Source organism: Athene cunicularia, assembly GCF_003259725.1.
Source record: "Athene cunicularia isolate RWA chromosome 9 unlocalized genomic scaffold, athCun1 chr9_part1, whole genome shotgun sequence".
Lineage (NCBI taxonomy): Eukaryota > Metazoa > Chordata > Aves > Strigiformes > Strigidae > Athene > Athene cunicularia.
Genome location: NW_020799110.1, coordinates 5,602,682 through 5,610,408, shown reverse-complemented (window position 1 = coordinate 5,610,408; position 7,727 = coordinate 5,602,682).

The following is a 7,727-nucleotide window of genomic DNA, read 5'->3' as shown; positions in this document are numbered from 1 at the left end:
TTTGCGAACTCATTAAGCAGCTCTAAAAAGAGCAAACTAAAGGAGGAACTAAGAGGAAAGCAGGGAGCGCATGGGAAGCTGCTTAAGGCACACAAGCTTAGATGGAAACAGTTGTGAAGCTGAGAGCAAAGAAAAACAACAGAGTGAAGAACGAGCACGTATGAAATGGCAGCAATGCAGGCACACTGACAGAATACAAAGCAGCTTGAATTTCACATGAAAGAGGAGAAAACCATGTTGCAAAGAAGTTGAAAGATTTGGCTCGAAAATTTCAGTACCACTGCATGACTACAAAATGACTTGAACTTCAGAGTACAACAAAGATTCTTCCAACCTAGAGACTAAAAGCATCAGAATGAAGCACACAAACGTCAAGAGCTGTTTTAGGAAAAGGAGGCCCAGGTGCGCATGCATCTGTAAATCCTGTGCGGTTACCAACTTGCAGAGAGGTAGCAGAATTCAAAGATTTGTAAGACAGAAGGATGGAGATGCGCATTTCCAATTATGTCAAATTAAGACCCAATATTTGTAAGCAGGAAGGGAAGACCTTTCTGATGTTCTTGCTTCATAAAATTATATCTGAAACAAACATTTGGCACATTATACTGACTCATGCAAATTTCCTCAGAAATTCCTTTCTGGAAGTGCGTTTTTAATCAGTAAGGCTTAATTTTCCAAATCCCCCTGCTACTCACAGATCAATAACAGAGAAACGCTAGGACAGCTTTTCAGACTGCCAGTTACGTTTTCTGTACCTATTCTTCTCATGCTGGCCAAAGAAATACATTACAGAAGCCACAAAACAGATAGAATTCTATATATTCCTGTAAATCACCAGAGTCTATAATAAAGACGTAATGATTTTCAAGGTCAATAAACATATACACACTCCACTACTGCTTTTAAGATGTAAAAATCATATAACAGGAAGCACCTTAAGTGGAAATGCAAGGTCAAATAGATGTTGTTACACTAGAATAAAAACTTCAGATGGTGAGAGTTGTTAATTTTCAACAGCCTGCACAGCTAACTTGCAAAATCAACTGGTTAATGAATTATCCTTCTAGATGGGACTGTTGCTTTTCCTATCTGTGGACAATTTTAAAGAGAGTAATATAGACATAAGATATCCAAATGACGAAAAGACTCCACACTTTGTTAGTCTTGAGATTACTGAGATTTTTTTGAAGTCTAAATTCTTCTTATTTCTATAGAAATATGCTCTCACACTCACCAGTTTCAGGACTAACCAAATTAAGCCAGATGATCCCAACAGTCCTCACAGAGATTGCATTAACTCCTACTCCATGTTCAATCCTTTTTTTCCCTTCTTTTTAAATTTTAAAAATCCATATAAACGTCAGATAACACATTCACTAACTGACAGTGCACGTACATGCATAATTTATGTACTGTGGTTTGATGTCTCCTTATATGGTACAGCTGTACTGATTTACCAACTACCAAGTTTGGTACCAAACCAGATTTGGTTTAATACCAACAAAATGAGTTACAATGCATTTAAAGAAAACGAGCAAGCACATACCATTGTTACCGTGTGGCACAGGTGCTAAGGTACCACGGAGACTGATGCAGCCAACTGTTTCAAAATAATGCTTTTCTAGTATTTCCTAACAGCAAATTAAACTTGGAACAACAACTCACGGGGCAAATATTGTTCTTCGCAGCACAGACAGTAAAACAGTCAAAAGAAACTACAGATATTCACATCAATATTACTTCCACTGCTAATTTTTTTCTTCCTAAAATATTTATGATCCTGCTAGGTCATGTGATGTGCTGTGCAGGCAGTGGCTGGCACCAGGAGATTTTTTTTTTTTTTCCCCTCCTTACTATCCGTTGCTTTGTCCTTTTCTGTGGCATAGTTTCACACCATCTCAAATAAAAAAAATCTTCCCTGCAACAAAGACTGACACAGCTTAACTGAGCTTATTCTAAGAAAGTTTCCTCTGCAATTTAATCTCCATTTTTCATCTTGTTTTCATGCTTTATTTGCAGAGCCAGACTTCTGTTAAAATATCAAAACAGATAACTGACAGAACATTACATTTCATCATAAAATCAACAAAAGCACTGAAAATTTCAGTATCCTAAACAAAACTTTTTAAAGATGCAGCTCAACTGATCTTTATGTTCAAGTTGTAAAAACAGCCAAAACCCAGGCACTGTAAGTCTCCTTATACATTTAGAAAAAGATTATATAAGTGAATCAAGGGGTAGTTCTCAATAAATTATAAAGCTTTAAAACAGATGACACAGCCTTAAAAAGCATATGAAAACTTTTGGGTATTTAAAGTTTGCTTTTACAGGAAAGACAGAAGGATTCAAGAAACATCTCAGGCAGTATGTTTCTGGAATATTGTAAAATGTCTTCTCAATTAAAATTCTACAATTAAACTGTTCTCAATGAATAAGAAAAATAGGATAGCGTCAAGCTTCCAAATACTTCTGCTCTAGATTCTGGTTTAGATCTTTGCACCTACTTTAATTTTACATACCAAAAACATACACGTTGTCACTAGACAGCATGTAAAATGTTCAGATTTATGACCCTGACAATATACAAACTCTGGAAGAATGCCATTAAAAATAAAACCCAATTTCTTATTTTTCTAGACAGAATAACTCCACCTACAGGAAGACAGGAAAAGCAGTGTTCAGTCTACCTACTTACTAGAAACGCACTGACATTTTTAAATTTTTAAGAATAACTCTCAAGCATTCCTACCAAAATTCTGCCTTATATGAATTCATAAAATGACACTGAGATTTTGAAACCCAGGGACCTTCCACACCCACTGAAGTGAAAGGAAAACTTTAATCAAATTATTTTTTTACCATTATCTCCCAAATAGAAGTATAGCAGAGTGCATTCTGAACCTCCTTCCATACACTCAAGTAGTTCCCAGTTAATTCAACCTCCAACTGGGACTGCAGCAGCAGCAAGGCCCGTACACATTAAAAATTAAAGCATCTGAACTGAGCTATTAAAACCAGCCCATGAGCATCCTTCTCCTTCTCATCTCTACTCAAGTAGGACTTATTCAGGTCTCTTACTCCTGGAACCACTCAGTGGAAAGGCCAAACCGAATTTGCAGTTTGAAATTTCACTCAATTTTTTTTTTCCCCCTTTGCATCACAGCTGTGAGAAGACAGGCACGACCCAAGACAGAATGATTTCCTTCCACACCAATGTAATATAAACAAGGTTTCTGGAAAATCAGAACAGGGAGCAGAGATCAGAGTAAATGATGACCATCGCTAACAAGACAAGTTATCTCACGTGCAGACAAACACATTATAGGGATTTATGCTCCTCTGTTTCAAAGCGACCGTCAAAATTCTTTGATTTCAATAAAATATCTAGTTTATTTCTTTGCTCTTACATCTGAGAACTTAAACTTTCAGGACACCATCCCTCACTGAAGACTTCTGAAGCCTAAGAGTTTATACAGTTTTCAGATAAGGAAAATAAGAAATTTAAGCGCATTTGTCATGCGCAGCCTGTTTAAGCTGAAGTTATGTCAAAAATGACACTGTCAACCCCTCGTTCCATCCCTCACATCTCATATTATAAGGACATTACAACCACATTAGCGTTATCTTCTCTGAAGATGGTCTGAGCACATCAAAGCTTGGGCTAAATCACAAGATTATCTTTTTCCTTTCCCTGTTGACTCTCAGGACCTTAGCCTAGAAGATGTTCTGTGCCAGAAGAGCAGGTACTCCTCATCAATCTCACTGAAACATTTATATTTTGCCCAACATAAATCAAGGTGCAGTAGAACAGACAAAAAGCACACAAATTAGCATGGTCTGATAGATCACTGGGTGAGTGAGTAGGGTGGACACAAACACGTTAGGGTCTTAGGACTCCATCAGTATTTTCTTTCTTCAGTGACTAATAAACATGAATTGTCCGACTCTTGCACTGATGACCAGTACACGGATTGCCCCAGGTCTCTGAAAAGAAACTGTGGCAGAGCCATGCAGAGAAACCAGTTCTTCTGGATTACTGTGGCTGTGTGCTAGCCACAAGACATTAACTTCTTCACAGGAAAAGATTAACAGATTTTTTTCGTCCTATATATATATATATATATATATCCTATAAAGTATTTGTTTTCTTCCTTCTTTCTTTTCAGCCATCACTATTTTTTTTGAGCAAAAGCTGTAAACTTACAGGTTCTAAAACACATGCTAAAGGAGCAATGTACAATACTTTGAAGTCAAAACATGCCAGCTTCAGTCCTCTTCTAAACCTAGGCCAGTTGTTTCAACATTTTCCCTTCCCACATCCAAAAATGTAACTCAGATTTTCAAAAGACAGTGTCTTTTGTTTTACTGACAAGTGGGGCTGCTACTTTTAACTCCTATTTTTCTGCAATTTTTCACCCCTCAGTCTGTGTTTCTTCCTCCTCTATCACCTGATACCATTTTCAAAGGAGTTATTTAGCCATTCTCCTTCCTTTGCTATCATCCTACTCAGCTTTACTAGAATTTAGGAGAAAATAAAGACAAATGGGCAAAATGGATTATAATCTGCATTACTGGAAAACCACTGCACTGTAATTTCTGAAGATCCTTTCCACACTCATTCACAAAAAACTCTAACACAGGGAGCAGCAATGCAGCTGCTGCATTTTCCTTGTCAGCAGAGCCCAAATCACAATGTGACAGAACTGTAGGCTACAACAGCTAGTATTGACTAGTAGATGTCCTTCACCAGGAGAACCTTAAAGCCTGAATACAGCGATTCAATAGGAAAAAAAAAATAAAATCAACAAGTATGTGTCATTAATGGCATGTACACAGCACTGATGCCACCTCAGCCATCAATCTGCAGTGAGACATTTGCCTAAGAACTGTTTTCTCTATTATTAAGAGCAGTGTTTATATGCATTAACATTTCTAAAGTAGAGGACAGGACGCAGCACTAAGGTGCTGTACAAGTGCTATTAATCTCAATGCAAAGATACACAAAACTTCACATGGGCAGAATAAAACTGTGCACAATGGAATCTGGCCAATGTAATTAAAACTTAATGCCTACTTAACAGTCAAATTGCAGACCTGCCAACAAAGTGCCACGTGTTACCCAGCTGAATGCTTGTCAAAGTAACCAGCTCTGAAGATTTTGTGCTTAAGTGAGTATTTCAGGATACATATGGAACCGTGTTTTTTTTCCAAGAAATGGAAAAAGCTTTGATCAGGTTGCTGGAGTAACAGGCATTCAAAGACTTCTCCCATCTTTTGAGATGTATCTGTCTAAAGAAAAAACATCAAACTAGCCATTAGACAACATATGTCGTTTTTCTTTTAATAAGTCCTTTATATACAGCAGGCATTCTTGATTTCAGAAATTTGAATCACGTTGGAGCCCACTGGCTCGAGCAATCTCCATCCTACAGAGCAGCCTCTTTTCACTACTGCATGTCTGAAGTAATCTCCATGTTAATTGCAGTTAAATTACCGTTAAGAATGACACTTTGAAAACTTACTAAAATGTCTTTGTTCAAACTTCTGAAGGTAAGATTTCGACAATTTCCATCACTTTCAGCTTGTTGCCAGAGGAAGAGTCTAAGCTATGCAATACAGATTGGGCAACTGTCTTTCTGGAAATGCATTCCCTAAAAGACATCTTCCCTGTTATCACTTCTGACAGAAAATACAGAAAGCAGGCTTGACAGCATGTTGATTACCTTATTGAGACCTTCTATATGTCTCATCTCAGGTATAGCTAGCTAACCTAACTCCCATAAATCTAATCTTGATGGCAGACATCAAATGCTATAAAAATTATTCAGAATCCAGGTTTTGTACACACAGCGTTTGTAATTGAACTTTATTACATCAGTCTCTTCCACAGCTAAGTACACCGCCTCCTCCTAAGAATCTTACTCTTGTCAAGAAATACAGCTCTCCTTAATGACAGTGAGGTATTCAAATGTCAGACTTGCATACAGTATGATAAATAGTCTCTTTATTAACAGGTACACATCGCTCTATAATAAGTACCCGCTTCTACAGCACAGAAACACCTACAAATAAAAATCCCACACTTCATTTTAGAAGAAGAAACTTGCAGCATTACCCTGAAACATGATAATCATATTGTAACTATGCCAGTAAAGCTCAAAAAGCTTTAAAAAAAAAAAAAAAACAAAACCCAAACCAACTACCAAGAAAAATACAAGTTGTTTTATTCACTGACCAACTAAGCACACCCTTTGGGCACTCAACAGTATTCTTTGTTCCCATTATTGTGGACATATACTGGGAAACAACGAACATGCAAACCACATTTATCTACAACATTATATCACAAATTTAGGCCACAATCTTAAACCTTAAGTGTCTGCACCCAGACATCGATTTAATTACTAACAATCGATGGGGGAAATACTGCTAACAGTCAGGAAATTAAGCATGTGCTTAAGTGCCTGCAAGACCACAGTCTTGGGTATTATACAAAACATTAGAATACATTTAATTTGTTTTTGATGGATGCTTTATTGAGCTGTTGTCATCCTTAGTAAGGGACAGTCTGTAACGATTATGAAAAGAGAATAATTCTGTAGTGTTTTACAATAATTCATTGATTATGAGTGATTGATAAGGCTTGCTTAACAAGATTTTGATTAACTCCTCTCCACATTTCTCCCCCCTCCCCAGTAATTTGAATTAAAGGGGAAAAAAGGAACCATTCGAAAGAGGAACCATTACAAGCACAGGCACATCTCCATCTTCTTGGGGGAAGGGAAAGTGGGCTGGGAAGGGAAAGGATGAGAAAGGAGAGGGCAGCCAAGCAGAAGGATGACATATGAAGTGTATGTACATTGTTGAACGGCTCTATGATTTCTCTCGTGAATATTATCTCCACTTACAGCAGAGCAATAAATCCCAAACAAACACTATTTAGGCTTACCGTTAATAATACATGATAGTAACAGGCATTATAGTAGCTGAGGCTGTAAATATGCCCAAAACATGCATCAGAAAACCTCTGTAAAACTCGTTAGAAGTGACATATTGAGAAGTCCAAACTTCCAGGTAAGTCAAAATACCTAAGCAGTCCTCACTTTGCCGTTAAGTGACACCACATCACTATCACTACATTTTAACATGATCTCAAAAGCTGATTAGGTCTATTTTTAGACGCGGTTGTTTGTTTACGTTTTCCAACCCCAAATTTCCTTTCCTTACCGCATCATTTCCTGGCTGGGGCACGTTTGTTTTTAAGATGCTTATTCCATCTGTCCCACGTCTTTTGCTTTAGAATCGCTGGAACAGCCACGCTGGGTGCCAGCTCTCGGCTCAGGTGGCCGCTCGCCTGGGGATCCTGTGCTGTTATACCACACTGAGCTATTGTTCGACGTTGGTAACGGGTGAAACCCGAAGTGTAACACGGGGTTACAAACAGGTAAACAGCTCGAGATTTCACCCTCTGCTCATCAAGACGTTGCAGTTTTGAGGGCGCAGACCCGCCGGGCCCTCGGATAAAGGGGAGGCCGAGGTTAAAGCCGAGCCGGTGCTGGGGGGGCCCGGAGCGGCGGCACCCCCGAAATGCTCCTACCTGCGCTTCTCCGCCGCCGCCGCGCAGCGGGCTCCAGCTTTTCTCGGATTTACTAGGATTTACGAATTTGCTAGAAAATTCTGAGGAAAACCTGTCGCCCGGTGCCAGCCCGGGCTTTCCCCGAGCTCCC